Genomic DNA, 19,528 nt, shown 5'->3' with positions numbered 1-19,528 from the left:
ACTTGTGCACTCAAGACTGGAGAGGCTGGAACATGATTATAAGTTGTAGAAGTCAGTCAGAAGTGAAATTGTAGGCAGAAAAAGGACTAGCAACAGAGTAAGTTTCCCGAAGTAATAGAAGGAAGTAAGCAATTAATGAGAGAATATGCTCTTATTCACTGAATTTAGTGCCCAGTGATAACAGGCACTCAGGAAGTGTTAGGTCCATTCAGCCTCCAAATCCTCACTCCAAAAATGTGCCTTGCTGACTTATAGTTTGCGCTCAGTAGATATGAATTAAAGTATTCGACTGCACCATGTGTTTACTTATCCTACACTTAATGGTAATTTAAAAAGTGTTGAATTAGATCTGTAATTCTTAATTTGCCATCCAAAGCTATGATTTGGCTATTTTTTTTTTTTTTTTCTCTAAGCCTTGTATGGCTGGGTCACTGATTATATAAAACTCCACTAATATAATGCTTATGGTTCAGAATGATAGTGCTATGTGTTAGAGCTTGTGGACCAAATCGTTGCTTAAAGAAGTCAGAAGAAAGGGAAATAAAAATTCCTCAAACAGTAAGCTGAGCATAGAATGAAAAAAGCATAAATGTGTGAAGCCATCTCAAAATGACTGAATCGCTCCATGGCCTGAAGCGCTTAGCTTGGACTGGGTTGAAGTATTACTGCATCCGATGAAATAATGTGTCACTCATGAGAAGAGCTGGTTAACTATCGATATATAGAAGGAAAAAAAAATTCTGCTCTCTTTGGTAAGACCATCACTTATATGAGATAGATAGTTTGACTATCAATGGAGTCTTTAAATACTTGAATCAATTGATTTATCTTGTTCTGATTCCTCGTTTATTTGACTTTCCCTGAAGTCTGTCTTTAGGGAGAAAATGGGTGATAGATGAAACCTCTAGTATTGTCTCTGTGGAGGTTATTTTTCCTTATAAATTAATAAGTTGCCATTCTTTTTATGTATATTCATCTCTGCACTTGGAAAAGTGAATCCGCTCTTGTTAAATCATTTTTTTTCCCCCCCGTGAATGTGAAGGCTTCATCAATGTTTTTAAGCATGTGAGAGTGAATCGTTCTTTCTGGAATGTGGTCAGTGAAGAGACATCCAGCAGCTTTTTCTTTGGTGAACACATCAATCATTTTTCTACTGTGTGGATCATGCAGATAAGAATTTATATGTTCAAAGCTCTTGTTTTTTCTTTGGTATTATATGAAAACAGTCTATTCTACACATGAATGTTATTTTAATAAAACTATAGGGGTAATACATATGAAATATATATTTTATGAGCATACATTGATATGCCATAAAAATAGCAAACTATTTTTAGTGACTTTTAGTCTGTATAAAAGGAGGTCAGTGTAATATATAGGTTCATGTTGTCCGTCTTATTAGGTTTAAGAAAAACATAATACATTCTAGTAATAATTCCTGGGAATTACAATTGTCACATGAAGTTGTTTTGGAAAAATATTATTTATTTTATAATCAATAAAGTGAATTAGAGCTAAATTTCCTCAGTGTGGTATATATCACAACTCCTTGTCTGCCTGATGAAATCATTATTGTAAATCTGTCCAGGCCTGCATTTTTATCTTTTTAGATAAATAAGGCTATGAATTGGACTTTATATTTCAAATAGTATTACTCCATTAATATATTTTGGCCTACATGCAAATTTACATATACTCATTTACTCATTCATTTTTCAAGATAAAAAGAAACTTTATTTACTCATTTACAGTTGTACTTCATTTAAGTTTTTAGTATTTTATTTTGTTGTTATGACTAGTAAGAAATGATTTGAGTTTATTTTTCCTAAAATACTTTCCTTTAATGCCTGAGCAATATAATTCTGAAAATGTTAGGAATCTTTGCATTTTCCAAGTATATATTTATTTGGGCTGCTAGAAATTTATGTATATTAAATTTTTCAAATTTAAGAAATTAAAACATTACATAAAATGTTTTGTATATCTTGCTATTTTTATCTATCATATATCACAATATATAGTTTTGCAGGATGAGTTCTATCGGCCATTTAAATATTATTTTGGCTAACAGAGCTAGATTAGCTGCATTTTGGTCTTCAGAGAGATGGGTTCCTATTGGTCTCTTTTTTTGACACCGGGAGGAGCACCAAATGAGATGGAAGAGATCGCCACTAACACAATTCAAGAGTCTTTTGTCTATTGACAGCTTCATCAATGAAGATGAGAAACATACTATTTTTTTCTTGGGCCTGAAGTATAACCCCAGTCTTTACTTCAGATGTTCCGAATATTGATAAAGATCATACAAAACAATAGACCTATCGGTTAGCTTAAAAAAAGGAAAAAAACTACTGTAATATAATTAATGCAGCAAAGCTTTTCTGCAATTATTACTGTTCTGGAAATATCTCAGAGTTTTCAAAAAGCTAAGTTGCCTTAGCTTTTTGAAAACTCTGCAACATCCATTTTTAAAATCTGGTCGGTAATCACATCTGTAGTGCATTAAATGTAAAACTAACTCTCTTTAGAGCAAGAAGATATTGTGATATTGCATATGAAAACATTATGTAGTGAATGGTTAGGGTGAAATAGGGAAACAAAATAAAATACACTTGGGAGTAACTTTTATAACAATGTGAATCTGTGTTGCTCAGGCATGTAAGTTGACACGCTCTTTTGCACTGCTGAATTTGCACTGAAGGCCAACAACTTTCTGCTCTCAGCTGATTGATTTTGAATTTTTCAAACTGATTAATGTTTTCATTTGAATGGTAATGCTGACTTTGCAGACGATGTGATCTTTTAATTAGCAGATGCTGAGATTAGCATTAGGGCTGAGCAGTAATTAGCATTTGTTCTTAGAGTAGGAGAGCACTATAAACTAAGTGCTGCAGCAAATTGAGCTGCCCTGTCTTCTTTACATTGACTCTCCAGATCTTCTGTATAAGAGAGGCTTAAAATTATTGAAATACTTCATCGCTGTGGCACTAAAAGCATTTTAATAAATTGAAGATTCATATAAGAGAAAAATATTTGCATTTCTTTTATACTATCTGTACATATTATATGTAAGAACCTGTTGTCAAGGTTCACTAAATATTTTATAATGGAATTTGAACACTGTTTTGTGAAAGAGTAAATTCTTATTTGTATGCACATGTGTGTATACATGAATATGTATAGTTATCTGAAATAATCCAAAATCTTGGTTTTCAGATTGTGTTTATTTCAGTAACACTAACTCTATTTCTAACGCTATTATGAGAAATCAACTTAAAATACATTTGCCCTGACTAGAGACAGTAGAGTGAAAGAATTCAGAATTGAGGTTTGGGCTCATGCAAGCCTCGATTCAAATTGTTACTCTGCCACTTCCTAGGGTGTGTTATTTGACAATTCAGTTCTCAGTGTCTTCATATGTAACATGAAGATTGTAATGGAATTGTTGAGAAGATTAAAACTGGTATTTCACATAAAGCACAGAGTACTCATTAAGTAACAAGTAATTATTACTGTTTTTAAAAACCTGCTATGTGTATTAATATGCACTATGAACTACATTTTTAAAAAAATATAGAAAAATGATTTATTTTAGCTTAGTCAAGCTTAGCAAAGAAAATAATTATTAAACATGTATAGAGTAACTAAACCCCTTAAAATAAATATTATTCTTATTCCCGGCAAGGAGGCTTTTTACACTGTTTCGTAAGTATCTTGTATGTCTCTACCTCCTCTCCAGAAAGCCTTGTCCTGTCAGTCGTTTGTGTCTATTCTAGCTCGTCTTCAATAGGAATTTTTACAGATGAGTTGAGGTCTTTCTAAAACTGCTGCCAAACTGTGGCTCTTTTTGTTTTTGTTTTTTTGATCTAAATGGTTTCCCTAACATGGTAGGGAGAAAAAGTCAAAGTATGAATGACGAAATAGTCATATACATTGAAGGCCTCTTATTCTAATATACCATGTAAGCTCCCTTTTTTAGGTTGAAGGTAGAGAATGGGCAGTATTTTACGGCGACGCTAAACTTATGACTCACTGCTTCATGTATATCAAACTTCAACATGATGAGACTTTAGTAGGTAGTATTTGAAGAGGAAATCGTTGCTGATTCCTACTGCCTGGAGAAGCAAGGTCCAATGTAATTTTTTTTTTAAAACAAATAATGGCATTTAAATAGCCCTAAAGTAAGTGTGTTTACATTCGTTACTATGGATATTACTGTTTCCCAGGAGACATCAAACAGAACACTTAAACTCTGAGTGAGCAGAAAAACTGTCTCAATCTCTATCAGCTGTTTGTTGCTGCTTGCTCACTTAAACATTGAGAAAGAGTAACAAATGAGTCAAGGTAGAGTTTCAGATAAAAAGCAATCAATAAGGGGGAAGAAAGCCCCAAAAGAAGAAGAAACAAGATGTGATTCTTTATTTCTGTAAGGGAGTTTAAGTGGTGCTTGAATTGAATGTAATAAATATTTAACATGAAAAGAAAATAAGATTTTCTTTCAGAGTATCTTTTCCTTTGAAAATAGGTAAAATAAAACATGACATTGAAGTAGGAGAGCTTTTACTTCAGAATTAGAAAATAGTTATGAAATACATTCTTGAGAAAGAACTGGTTGTTTTATGTTCATAAACTTGAATGTCTGTTTACCTCAGTGTGTGTTTATTTAGTTTAGCATCAAAAGATAATAATATCATTGATTACTTGATAACCACTTCAGATTTCAGAACTTACTAATTGGGTTGTTTTCCAAGTTGATCTCATAAGATTTCCTTATCTTCCTATCTCTAAGCAGGACCTTCTGTTCCACAAATTCAATATAAATGAAAGTCCAGTTTTCTTTCGAATAAAGTAGAGCTTACTTGAACATATATAAAACAGATGTAAAGGTCTTTATCTGCCATCTTTTGCTTACTCTTTTATTTCTGAAATAAAATTTAGTTGAATAGAAGACAGTTTCCTATGTTTACTACCTTCACATTTTATTAGCAAATTTTCGGGAAGTTTGATGGATATGTAGAGCCATCTGCAAGATATTTTGATAGGCAAATACCCATGAACTACCAGCAAGTTTTTTGTAAGTGCTCATTTCTTACTTAATACTTGCCAAAAGAAGTAATTTTTTTTTTTTGCTCCTGCATTTACTTGTTTAATGTGAGTTTCATGAGAGATAAAGTCAATTTATCATGTTCATTACAATGTTATACATAGTACATGTTTGATAAATATTTGTTGAATGAGTTAATGAAAGACTTCTTGAAACAAATGATAGTTATGATTTTAGTGGATATTATACCTATGATAATATATAATACTGAGCATTTACTGTTTGGTCTCTCATCCATTATTTCATTTAAATCACATAAATTATCTTATATTTTTAGATAAAATACTGTATCTTCATATATATATCTATACAAAACAAAAATGGTGAGATTTATAGTAAGTATTTGATCATTTCTAGGAATAACCTGATACATTACCTAATTAAACAATTGTAGCTCATATTTGGCCTTAAAGAATAGAAGTACTTTAGAGATAAGAAAAATAGATAGGATGGTGCAGTAAATATGATAGAGTAATTTTTGATAGATTTTATAATTGTTTAGTATAAAAATTTTGGTAGAAGCTCTGTAGGTCGAGATAGATTCCAGAAGATCTTGAATGACAGGCGTAGGATTTTTCTTTACTTGTACACCATATATATTCTTGAATTATGCGTCAGAATATTGAAACTACTTTCATCAATACGCACTTTAGCCAGATTCATCTATAAGTGGCTAGAAATGCTTTTGAAAGAGATTAATATTCTTATTTTTAGGATGAATATTATAAAGAAAAAAATTGTTTTTACATTGTGCTTTCTTTATTTGATTTTTATAAAATTTACGTAACTTGTAAACAGAATCTATAGTTTGAATCGAGTGACCTCTCTTCATTCTTGTCCATTTGTAACTTGAACCTTTCTGAAATTTTAATAAAATGTTTTATATTTCACTATATCTAGACCTTAAAATATTAAATTTGTTGGGTATGTACATGAATTGTCAGAATGTATCTGATCATGTAACACCTTGTTCACCTCTCTTACCTATAACCCCTCTTTTCCTGGCCAACACTTAGTTATGGTTGGATTTGCTTGATTATCTGTTTAATATTTTACTCTTTGCACCAATTGTAACCTCACTGAAGATGGGGATTGTGTCTATTGTATTGCCCTGCTGTACATTTAATCCCCACAGAGGACTGGGCATGTAGTTGGTGTTCAGTAAATAGTTGTTAAATGAGGCGAATGAATGTCTTCCAGACCGATGAAGTTGTGCTTCAGTGTTTTTTAAACACACAGGATTGTTAATTGCCACAAGGAAGCCTGTGTTTAGCTATTAGAGTTTTGCTTCTGCAAATTTTCCTTTCTTTTTTCTTTTATACCATACATTAATTTATATTTGAATCGAAGGGAATTTGCATTGTTTTAAACATTTAGCCTCTTATCTATATGTAAGCTTAAAATTCGATTAATATCTGAAATCCCAGGGAAAACCAGGGCCTGGGTTTATCAGTGAAGATCTTTCCAATGAGAAACAGTTACATGAATTTTTCATGAACATTAGAACTAGCAGTGCAGAAAATACATAGAAATTCCCAGTGCACGAGTTATCATTGCCTGAAGGCTGTTGGCTAACAGTTCCCCCTAAATTGTTTAGGAATGTGCTTTTATTTGTTGGGTAAATGGAATTTCTATGATAATTTCATTTTTGCATACTGCCATTCTTTTTATACTTCATAAACACATTTTTAATATTTTAATGTTAAGGAATATATGAATTTCAGAGTTTAGGAAATTATTATTGAACAATTCTGTGCAAGGCCCTATTTAAAGGCTATACCAATAATTTATTGTCTCTGGCTTTAAAGGGTTTATTTGTAAGCTAGTGAGGAAATAGGAAAAGTGCTATAAGCAAAGGGCCTAGGGAACATTGAGGAGAAATAATTTCAATGGAATTAGTTAAATGTTCATTGAAATAGATAATAGTAAACATTTAAAGATAAGCAGAATTTTAGGCGAACTGGTAAGACTTCCTTGACCTCATTGTATATTTGGTATAGGGAGTTGAATTTCAAACCAAATGGGAATTAAACATAAGCATCAGATAGAGATAAAAACATCTACTTTATAATTGGTAAGACTCAGTTAGAAACCATAGTCTGGACCTACAGCCAAATGGTTTACCAACTATTTCTCCCCTGTAGTTAAATTTACCCAGACCAAGAGAGAAAAGAGACTCAGGTCATGGGCAAACTGTGACTTTTTATACCTTTCTCTTGTTAAATTGAGGAATGTTGGTGTTAATGTCATACTCTCAATGTTCTACCCACCATTTGATCTCTGCTTCTTCAATGGGCAACAGTGACTAAGAAATGAAGAGATGTTGAAATATATTTTTCTTCTGGGAATAGAAGTTTCTGCATGAGGGAAAGCATTAGTGTTCCTCTGAACAGTTTATATCTTAATAAAAACTGGCTTAAGTTTTAAATGATACATTATTTGTAATATTTAAATAAGGCCTTTAAAGCTCTAATATTGGCTTTCCTTTAATGCTAACATTTTGTTTTGAAGAAAGACTATCCATTCTGGTTCCTCTTCCTTCAGATTTTAAAGGGAAATCATGTTTGTATTAGTAGAAATCTTTGGCAAATAATGTTAAAAGGCTATTAACGTCTGATTTGTGAATGAAGCCCAAGGTTGATTTTAATATCATCATCATCATAAAATAAGTTAAAAGACATTATTTCATGGAACAACCTGATAAAGCTAACCATACTGTTAATATTGATTTAAATTCAATTTTACTTTACTACTGAAATATTTTAATGAATTGCTATCTTTGGACTTAGGGTTTTTTTTTCTATAGTGAAGGTAAATCTGTACTGGAAATTTGAAATATGGTTCACCATAGACTACTTAGATTAGGATCATTTGTTGCTATTCAGATCTACCTTAACTTCCCCAACCCGTCATATTTTATAGAGCAAATTTTTGTGGGTTATAGACTTCAATGTGAGATGTTTTGCTATGAAAGTTTATTAGCTGACTTGGTTATACTGATTTATGCAGTAGTAAATGTGAAGAAAAGGGAGTAATTGTATTTTATTTATCAGGAAACAGTTTGGGAATTAAACTGTATTTCAGGTCATCTATTCTCTGGAGAATATTTTCCTTATAAAAATGTTTTAATGATATAAATGCCCATTTGATAGAATAGAAATAAAAGTCACAAGAATAATATTATAGAAAAGTTTGTTGTTTTTTTTCCCCTTCTGTGAGGTCTTAAAAACTATACAATAAACATAATAAACATAAAAATGCTATTTCTCTTCTCTCAGATGTATGCATATGTAAATATATGTATGGTATGTTCTATAATGTGAGTTTAAATCTATATTACTGAGAAAGTAAAACTAGCACTCAATCTTTTAGGGTTATTGTGCAATAACAAAATAAACTCATGGAAGCCAAATAAAACTCATTCTTGGATTTTTTGCTTTGGAGCGATGTACCCTGAGTCAGTAATTTTGAACACACAGATGGAATCAGCTTCATAAAAACCAGTCTCAAAGTTGGTAGAACTTATGAATTCTGGAAGAAAGGGAGTATTAGAAGTATTGAATAGTGTCTGGAGAAATAGGCAGCCTGATAATCTTCGCCTCAATATTTGCACTTAACGTCGTGATATGACTTCACTGGATGACTTTTGTACCATCTGTCTGCTTTTTCTATTCTTTTATTTCTGCCACTCATCTTTGCTTATTATGTCAGATATATATATATATATATATATATTTTAATGTTTGTTTACAGAAGTGAACAAACTGAAAGGGGCCTCTCCACATCATCCTCTCCTTGCAGACACTCTTCTGCAGATACTGGTGTGAAGAATTAGGCTGCTAACCAGTGAGGCAATGGTTAATGGAGAGACAGCATTCTGGGCATTCTTTCTCTTTCCTTCTCGTCATCTTCTCTCTGAAGCACATTCAGTTTTGCTGTCCTTACTTCTGCTTTCTTTTCCATACTGTCAAGGAGAGCTGAAGAAAAATCAAATAGACTTGTGGATCAGTGCTATTACACATGTAAGGCTTTTAGCCTCAGCGGAACCTTGAGCACTGCTCAGCAAATCTTTTCACTTGTCTCCCAGTCAGCTCGCTTTCCCATCTATCATGGTCTTTATATTTGCATGTGCTATTCTTTTCCTGAAATACTTTTTTAAAGAGTTCCTTTTCAGATAAACTCTAGTCATCCTTCAAGACCAGCTAGAATGTTACCTCAATTTATGAAGCTTTGTGGTCTGTGCCTTCTTCCTGCCCATTTTCCCCATGTCTTATCCCCAGCAGAATTAAGATCTTTCTTTTGTGAGCTTTTAGCATATCATGAGTAGCACTGTGATAAGCGTTTATAACTTTCTTTCTCACATGCAATCATTGGAGGCCACATTCATGCCTCATTAATTATTCTCAAGCCATTGCATGGCACATGGTTGACATCAGTTTGTGTGATAATGTTGTCACTCTCAAAATACCATCTGCTGGAGAAGCCAGAGTCATTGTCATCATCTCCACATTTGTCACAAATATCTTTTATTTTATAATTACTATATTTTGTTTTAAATTTGTCACTACATAATAATACTATTGAGTGATAAACAGATGGAAGGGTGAAGAAACTGTCCAAAATTTAAGGTAGGGCAATAAAATACCTTTGGGTAGAGAGCTGTCTGTTCCTTTTATCTTTTAAAATAAGGTTTCTCAGGTTCTAGATTCTCATAATTTTTGTAAGTAGTTACTGCTACAGTCTGTTAGCATTGATATGCTACCACTAATATCAGCTTTCTCTATGTTTCTTTTTTACTCTCATCACCTCTTATCTTTGCTACTCTCTTTTGCCTCTCAATTGTAACTCTCTTCTACATAAAATCTCCAACTATTTTCAGATCTCAGTTTCATCAGCCACCTGCCAGCTGTTGAGGGAACAGCTGATTTTTGTTATATGATGAAAGGGTGGGGCCACTGGTTCACAGCTGCCAGGCTTCTGGTTCTTTTCCCTCATCACCTTGAAAACTCAAGTCCCTTATGACATAAAATCATCCAGCTGCGATCTGTCTTGTAACAGGTGACCAGGGAAGAGTTTTCATAGATGATTAATAGCAGGACTAGTTCTGAGTGGAACTAGGTGGTGCCCGACAGAACTTATATTAAGCATCAGCATCAGGAGTAGGTTTATTCATGCTATACTGCTGCAATTTGGGACTCTTAAAGGGTATGATTTTATGAAAAAGTTCACAAACTTTTAGGACCTGATTATTTGCTTGTGCCCAAAGTTGTTTAGTTTCACCATAAATTTAAATGTAAACATGTATTTAAGTTGGAACTTAGCAATATTAGCTTTGAAGATTTCCCAGTTTGATGAAAATTTCACTTGTTTTAATTTGTCTTATTTATTTCATGTTGTTTATTTTAATTTTGTTTTGTCCAGGGCAAATGAGGATTCACTATGCCCTTAACAATAGACTTATGAAACTAAAATGATGTTTTAGTTTTAGTTTTTGTGGGTTTTTTTTTTTTTTGAATCATGGATCAGCATTAAGATGAATGTTTTTGACTAGGATTACCCATTGTATAGCATCAAATTTTTGATTCCATGTGATTATGGGAAAGATATTCAATTTACAGTATATGTATAAAAAACAAATTGAATGCTACTACTAATAAGTTATCTTTTGGTAAACACTATGTGTGATAATGTAACAATCTGAGATTGAGATTTTTTTTTAAAAAAGAAAAGGAAATAAATGCTTATCATCATGACTGACGATTATGTTAAGTGATCACTTTTAGTTTTAGCGTAATTCATTTAGCCATATAATTTAACATATATTTACTGACTTCTTGTGTTCTGGATACTGAGCTATATCCTAAGGATAGGAGTTTAGTACAACACACAAGAGCCTCCACTGTATTCTATTGTAATTCAGGGGTGCTTTTGTAAATAGAAATATTGCCTGTATACTTTCTTCTGTAAATGGGCCAAGATGTATATGACAATTTTTATGTTGTAAACTCTATAAAATGTTTAGCTCTTTTTAAGAAGTTCACAGAGTATTCACTCTTTGATAGTACAAAATAGAAAACTTGGGTAGATTTTTAAATACCTTATAGTTTGTGATGAAAGTTAAGAACATTTCAAAGGACTTATTTTATACCATAGGTCCCAACTATTGCCATAATTCTCAGATATTCCAGAATGGTATTTAAGTATTGACTCTTTTCTGGCAAATTTTAGTCAGTTGAAGGGGAATTCTAGCTGAATAACAAAGAATAGTTCTATCATTTATATTCTGTATTGTACCATATTTTAAATGCATTTTCATAAAAAATATGATTATATCCTCCCAACTTCCCTATAATTTATGTATACCAGGAATTATTATTCCACTTTCTTATTTTAAAAAAAATGGTACTCAAAGATGTCAATAATAATAATGACAATAATATTAGCTGTCAGTTATAGATCAAGAACAAATGTTTGTCAAGAACAATATCAGGAGCCCAATGTTATAGTAGCCATGGAAGTTAGGGATTATTAACTTCTTGTTACAGTTGAGAAAATTGAAATTCAGATATGGTAAATGCCTCCCTTATCTACTGCCTAGCTACATCAGTATTTGGATTCAGATTTGTTTCTAAACTTCCTTGGAGTGTCTTTCTATCATATCATTGTGTCCCTCTTGTGTAAATTAACCAGTCATTCAGCCAGTTATCTAAACGAGAATGTCCAGATCTCATAGAATACGTAATTTGGTGCATCATTCCCTGACCCATTATTCCTTCAGAATATATATATTCTGTATGCCCACTCTATTCTTGTGATTATTTTCTTGCTAATAGAATTAATAGCAAAGAAACCAATTTGATTTTTCAGCTTATTAGTAATACTTAAAAAATATGAAAGCATTCAAACAAACAAAATTAATTTGCTATATGTTTTCGAGTTATTCTATTTACTCCAGACATTCCTCACAAGAGGAGTATGGTAACTTAGTTTTAATACCATTTAAAAGTTTGAGGGGCAAACTGTTTTTTTTGTGTGAAATGCGATGTTTACTCACTGAATTGAAACATTCTCATTTACTTGTCTTTGCTTCTTTAGCAGTTAGACCAGTTGTTGCTGTAAATTTTTTTGTCATTCTTACAGATTTTCAGATTATCTGCTAAACCAGACCCATGGTGAATTGTTGAAATGCTTCATTTCAGAAAGTTACATATGACTAGGCATGCTCTAAATTGAAAAGTTAAACTAAATTACTACTTATATAAGATTTCTTTCTAATACTTGAGTTTGATATCTATTACTTACTAACATACCAGTGATTTTATTTCTACTGCCTTAGTCTATTTATTGTTTGTTTAAAATACTTTAGAAAAACAAATTTAATTTATTTTATAACCAGTTGATTAAATAGCAAACACTGGGTTAATATTAAAATATTGGTTGTTTTACCTTTTGGTATAATTTGATCTCCAGTATAATCTAATCTGACATGATTTGTTTGTGGGTTGGTGACACATGAGCTGAAATGATTAATAGGAAAAACATCTAAAATGAGCTATTTTATGTTTGTCTAAAAGATTCTCTCTTCTTTGAGACACCAACCAATTTTTCTTTTAACAGCACATCTAATCAATTTCAAAATGAAGAAAAATAAAGCCTGAGCCTGTTTTGAAAATTATTTCTCCTTGAAATGTTCTGAGTGCTGGAATTTATTTTACAGCACCAGCTATGTAGGCTTCTAGACTGAAAAGAAGGGATGAATAGTGTTGAAATCTGCTTTAAGAGAGAGTTTGTTTATCGAGCTACACCTTATTTTCTCTTATCTGTTCTCTTATTATTCACTGCGTAAATAATAGGTAGAATTTCTTGGTTGGTTGTATGCTACATGCACAGCATGAAGCTTAGAGTTAACTAGCTAGCATTTCTGATTCTTTCTTAAGCTATCTTTTCCTTGCTAAGCTCCCTTCCCTGTCTCACCTTCCTGCTTACAATATGATCCAAACAGAATATGCAGTTTAGACAATTATAGTTTTCAGCGTCTATCTTTAAATGTGTACATTCATTTTTGAAATGAAGTATAGGTCCTTTGGAGGATGAAATAGAAATTACAGTGAAATATACTATTAGGTATAAATTGATTTTCTTTTTTTTTTTTTTTTTAGGAGCTTTCAACATTTTGTTTGGCAACATTTTTCTTACGTTAGGAAGGATTAGCTGTGTCTAACAGAATTTATCAGAAAACCCAATATATTCGGGGCTTAAACAGTGTAGAGATTTCTTTCTCTCAGAAAAGCAGTTTATCTGCAGGCAATGCATGCTCTATGTTGTCTTTGTGATGTTCAGAGGCCAATGCTCCTACCTCCTTCAATATTTTAACTCTGGTTTTCATTTTCAGCGTCACCTCATGTTACAAGATAGCTTCTGGAGCTATAGCTATCTCATCCACATTCCATATTGCAGAAAGGAAGAAAAGCAAGGAGGGCAAAAGGAATGCATTTTCCAGTTGAATCAACAGACTCCCAGGAAATTCCATACAACACTTAAATATATCATTAGACCGAACGTTATAAAATGACCATACCCAGCTGAAAGGGAAGTTGGGAAAACTACCAATTTTAATTGTGTGCATTGTCTCCTTATAAAATAAAAAAAAAAGGAGGGGGGGGGAGAATGGATTTTATGTGCAACTAGTAGTTACTGTCATTGTTTATATATGTGATTGGCTACTTCTCCACTTTTTAGTTTCTATAAAATGGGCAAAAGATTATCTTACCCATGGTGTTTGTATGAGGGTTAAGGGGGATACTGAATGATACTTAGTCCTGGAATACAGTAAACATTACTGTGGTTGCTTTTTTTTTTTTTTTTTTTTTTTTGAATTCTCATTTCCTTTATAATTACTTTAACATTAGAGCAGTGGGAAGTCTCAAGGCTTTATGGAATCTTATGATATAGTGATCTACATTAACTTGTAAATTATTTCACTTTTGGGGCTAATATGTGCTTTGCATTTGACGTCTCCTCCTATTGTTTCTCTTCTATAAGGCATTATGCAGAATGTGTACATTCCATCTTCATGCCCTGTATGTAACTGAGAACTATGGATTAGTCACTCCTTGAAGTGGAAAAGGATTAGCCACAGCAACGATTAATCTATTCTGAAATTTTGGGACTACTATTTATATGACGATGGATAGTGAGGGTCTGATCTGGCGGGCTTTAAGGAGTCCTTACAATTTTACACTATTGAATTTTACTACCTGAGACACTTACTTGTTTTCCTCTTTTGCATTCTAAAAATAGATTATTCTGATTTGAACTACTTTAATATTCTCAAGAATAAAATAGTTTAGTGATATTTACAAAAACATTTTTTTTTGTTGTGAAATACCTATAGGATTGTACCTTATTTTTCTTTACATTAATAGATTTTCAACATGCAGTTTTATGCATGGAACTGGGCAATTTTTCCTCCCAAATGAGCAGTGTGTTACCAATAACTGAGTTCTTCCAAATAACTGCAGGGAAATACTGGTTTTGGTAATTTGGTTCTATGTCTGTGGGAGAGTACTTATACGCTCACAGATTCATTTCCTCATCTACAAAAATAGGAATATCTGTTATATTTGTTTTATAGGTCTATAAGGAACAGTTAAATACAATTATAAATGTGAAGTGTTAACATTGTATCTGGAGCAAGAGATTATTACAATTTTTGTTTTAATACAGATACTACTACTGTTACTATTATGGAAATGGATTTAGACAGCTAATCTAATTAGGGTGATGGTCAATTTATCTATTGCTACATAGTGAGCTATCTCAAATCCAGTGGTGTAAAACAACAAACATTTTATTATGCTCACAAATTATGTGGACAAAATTCTCATAGGGCACAGAGGCAGTGGCTTGACTCTCCTCCACAATTGTCTTGGCCTCAGTGGGGATGATTTCAAAGGCTGGGTGGTCTGGAGGCTCCTTCATTCAGGCGTCTGGTTTCTCTGCTGTGGTGACTTGAAGGTTGTGTCCTGCTAGACTTTTGACTAGAGAAACTATACATGACCTCCATTTGGACTTCTCTCAGCATGACAGCTATGTTTGGAAGGGGGGCATTCAGAGATTGAGTGTTCCAAGTGACCGAGGGGAAACTCTGTGGCATTTTATGACCTTGCTTCAGAAGGCACATATCATCACTTCTGCCACATGCTATTAGCTGAAGTGTTCACAAGCCCTCCCAAATTCAAGGGGAAGAGACATATACCTTATATGTCATTGGAAGGAGTGTCAAAGGACTTGGAGCCACCTCCAGTACCCTACCGCTCTTTGTAGAAGGATGAAAAGTAGGAAGGAATAAACATGATTTGGTTTGAAAATAGTTTTTCTATAAACTATTCTGAGAGTAATGTAACTCTAATCTGTCACCATCTAGTACGGGCAAGCAGTTAAAGGTTTTCATCAAATATAATCCTAGCTTTTAATTATTTTAACCTTAGACATTTATACTATCAACTCTATGATAAATCTTTCTTTTAAAGTTTAAAAGTCACTGTGGTTCTCAGCAGGCATACACTATTTTTCTCTTATAGACATTTTCTCTTTCTAAGGTTTTTAAAAAGATTAAATTGCCTATTTTTAAAATGCTTACAACAGTACCAGGTGTGCCGTAAGTCCAATATAACTATCATATATATAAAATATATGTAATCCCTTTTAAAATACCATAAGGGATAATATGAAGTAAATTATTTTTAAGTCAATATAATATTTACCAATATCATATGATTAAGATTAGCACTACAACATTTTGTCAAAAGATTTGTAAAATAAACATGACTTAAATATTTTAAAAGTCAAAATTTATTGTCAACAAATTAGTCATTTTTATGTAATGAAAATGAGTTAATATTCTTTTTAGAGCCATACTTACAATTATGTTTCAGATGTGGATGTCTCATTAATTTTCCAAATTGATCTGTTATTTATTTAGAAGCAACAGCATATCATCAAATGAAGTTAATAGTTCACTTACTTGTTCATATTGTTGTATTTTGGATCATTTTTTATTTGTATTTCATTCGACTCAAATTAATTAAACATTTTTTGAAGGGCCTGATAGCTCATTTCAAAACTTGAGATTATACCACCCAGTGCATAATGATATTCTTCTATGCTTATTAAAAGCAAAAGAAAATATATTTACATCCAAATAACCCATACTCTCTTCTGCTCACTTTTGAGCCTTCTATTTCATTTTTATTTATAATGACCTCATACTAGGAGCACCTTGCATCAATAAGAGTCTAGAAATTTGAATAGCCAGGGTAAACATGCCTTTTCTTGATGCTGTTCCCCTCTGAGTTCAGTGAGGACACTGAGGTTAAAGTGTGTCATTCTTTTTTTTTTTTTTTTTTTTAGTTATTCATTCTCAGTCTATGCCAGTTACATGAGCAATTCTGACAGTTAACCTTGTAAATCATTCAGGAATCTGACTGCTTTTTCAAAACATACCTGAGCCTTTAGGCAGGACTCTACAGGTGATTGCCCCTGGATGTTTGCCTAGAGATGATTTAGAAAATTGGTTGGAAGCTGTGCTCTTCCCCAGCTATCAAAAATTAACCTGCCAGAAATTTGCAGACACAGCAATGTTAATAATTCTGACTCATGCGTAAGACTTTTTTTTTTTTTTTAAGCCAGCTATTCCAAATTCCAAAGATTCATCATTTATTATTTGGTAATTTACTTTTATATTTGTGCTATGAATAGGACATTCATTATCAGCCTCCTTGACTGCCTCAAACCTCTAGGGTGTTGACTCAATGTAGTATTTATTGGAGGCACATAACCAGTATTCTCTTACTGTAGTGGTGAACATAGTCCTCATTTGCTGGGAAAAAAGAGAAGAAAATATTTGAGACAAAGACTTACCTCTAAGGAGGACTGTTGTTTGATTTCTAAACAGGCAGGAAATAAATTGTGCTGCAGTGTCCCTTGGGTGTTCATTAAAGCATTCTGCCTGGGTCACAGCAGTGAGAGCTGACAGAGCCAAGGAGCTTAGTTTGTGACATATATACAACTTTGTTGAAATGTTCAGTTTCACTCATTTGTGTATCTATTTGTGATTTAGTATATAGTCAACCTTTTTATAAATTTATACATTTCTGTTTATTTCTAGAATTATTATATACTTTATAATTAAAGCTTCGAATACTTTGCAATTTTACATATAACTTAGTTAATTCTAACGCTGTCAGGACTGAACTAGATCATCTCCTAAAGCTTTTGTAGTCTAAATCCCTATGATTCTGTGATCCTGATTATTATTCTAAAATTTAACCTCTGATTTTATTACCTTTGCTTAATTCTAGTCTAAACATTATCCTGATCAAAGTGATATATAAAGCAATCAAGTAGCATTATCAATATTAATGTTTGAGAAAAGGAAAGCTTTCTACTTTTAGCTATTTTTATTTTAACCGCTTCTCAACATTATTGTGCATTTTTTTTTTCTTCCAGTTACGGGAGTTCATTTACATTCAGAATCTTTGGATTTAGTCTAAGTGTGTTAATAAATGTTCACTGTTCAGCCCCCTGTTCAGTATAAGGATCCTAAACTCAGAAACTTCAAGGATCAAGCAGGTATCCTTAATGAGTTAGGCATCTATTGTTTAAGTGTTGCTAGTTCCTCTGATTATTTTTCAAGAATCCAGAAACCCAAATTTTTATTATTAAATGTTCTACTTCCTTAGTGATGTCCAAAATTATGTTAAAACTATGAAAAAAAAGAGAAAGAATAAAAGTGGTATGACTCCACGTGACCAGGTCTACAGGTTCTTTACTCCCTACTTTAAAACCTGGGATGCTCTCCAGCTTCGCCCTGAAAGGTATTCCCTCTTCGAATCATCCCCCAGGTAGACCTTCCCCTTGGGGATAGCCACTCCTCACTGCAGGATTGTACAAATGTGAACCTGACTAGAAACTATGATTATCCCTGGATTTTGACAGAAGTCGCTCAGTAGTAGTTACCATGCTTATTAAGTTCCTCAACAAATAAATGCATACCCACTGAACTAATATCAGGATCACAGGCCTGCAGGATTCATACCGATCTTCGGGTTATCTATACACTGAAAACTCTTCTTATTGCCCGTCACTTTCTTTCTTGTGGATCAGCCTAGAACTTTTTATGTGTTTTCTGATTCATTCTTCATCTTTCAGAGTCATCCCTGCTCTTGATTCAGTGCACATTTCAGCACCAATGGTTTCCTTCATTCTTATCATCTTATTTCTGTTATAATATGCCCCTTCTTATCACTTTTAACACTCTTGCACCTTTTAATGGAAAAAAAAATAAGATGGATAATGTACCCAAAGTAATTTAAATTGCAGCACAGATATTGTGATCATGCATTACATTAAAGAACAATGTGGTGGGCAAGTATCAGAATGACATTGCCTGACCGTTAAATTTATTTGTTGTTGGCAGTCAGGGTTGATATCCTGTTGTTCATGAACACAGACTTGCTCATCCATGAAATTTTAAAGGAAAGTTCTCAAGAGAGGAGCTTCTCTTCTGAAGTAGCTCTAATGGCACAGAAGTTACGGTTTATCTAGACTGGTGCACCAGACTTCTTGAAATGACTCAGCTGGTCTTTTAATGAAATGGTTTCACTTACTACACATTAGTTTGATTTTATTTCTGTATTTCCCCTTGTATGGACAACACTGTCATGAGTGACCTTGCAAATCACCTTATTGAAACCAGTTAAACTCTTCTGCATTTCCCTGTTATCCATATCTGATATGTTCTGAAAGGGTGGTATTATAGTTAGAGTTGCCATTTTGGATTATTTCCTCTGAAAGAGACTTGCATTATTGTCTTATGTTATTCTGAGGTTCTATTAAATGCATGTATTTTTCACCACAGCATTGTGAAGAGGTGCTATTATTACCTTTTTCCAGAGGAGGTAAAGATATAGGGAGTGGAAATTACTTGCCCACTACACAAGTGGCAAACTAGTCCTGGGTGGTTGAACACAGAGCACATACTGTTAACCATTGCACTACACTATGTGTTATTTTTGTTTTAGATAACTCATGGTGAGCATAGCCAGGGTAGCCCCTGGTACACAATAAATTGTTTTCTAGCATCATACAAATCAAGTCCTAATAAGTTGTTATGGAAGCTTTTTAAAGAATAATGTAAAACTCTTCTGCCAATGTTTTGAAGAATTTGCTGTTTTCTTCTTTTGCAAACTGAAAATGCATTTGTCTGTCTGCTTGCAGTCTTCTGGCCCCTCTCCAATCCTTTAAGTTCCTTTAAAGATTACTGCAGTTGTTGGATCTATTTTTCAAGTTCTCTCAAAAAATCAGGTCCTTAGTCAAATGGTCCAGGAAATGGAAATGCTTTTCCAGCAACTGTTTCTCAAA

The 19,528-nt window shown here is 32.9% G+C and overlaps 1 protein-coding gene across 26 annotated transcripts in view; it reads left to right on the top strand.

Annotated features, from left to right (window-relative positions):
* The window catches only part of ADGRL3 (adhesion G protein-coupled receptor L3), a 713,052-nt gene that overhangs the window by 31,527 nt on the left and 661,997 nt on the right, over positions 1-19,528 (top strand). The gene's annotated exons all lie outside the window — the stretch shown is intronic.

The sequence above is a fragment of the Rousettus aegyptiacus genome, unplaced genomic scaffold, assembly GCF_014176215.1.
Source record: "Rousettus aegyptiacus isolate mRouAeg1 unplaced genomic scaffold, mRouAeg1.p scaffold_m13_p_10, whole genome shotgun sequence".
NCBI classification, from domain to species: Eukaryota; Metazoa; Chordata; class Mammalia; order Chiroptera; family Pteropodidae; genus Rousettus; species Rousettus aegyptiacus.
Note: the sequence above shows the minus strand (reverse complement) of the source record. Positions and strands in the feature narration are given on the sequence as shown.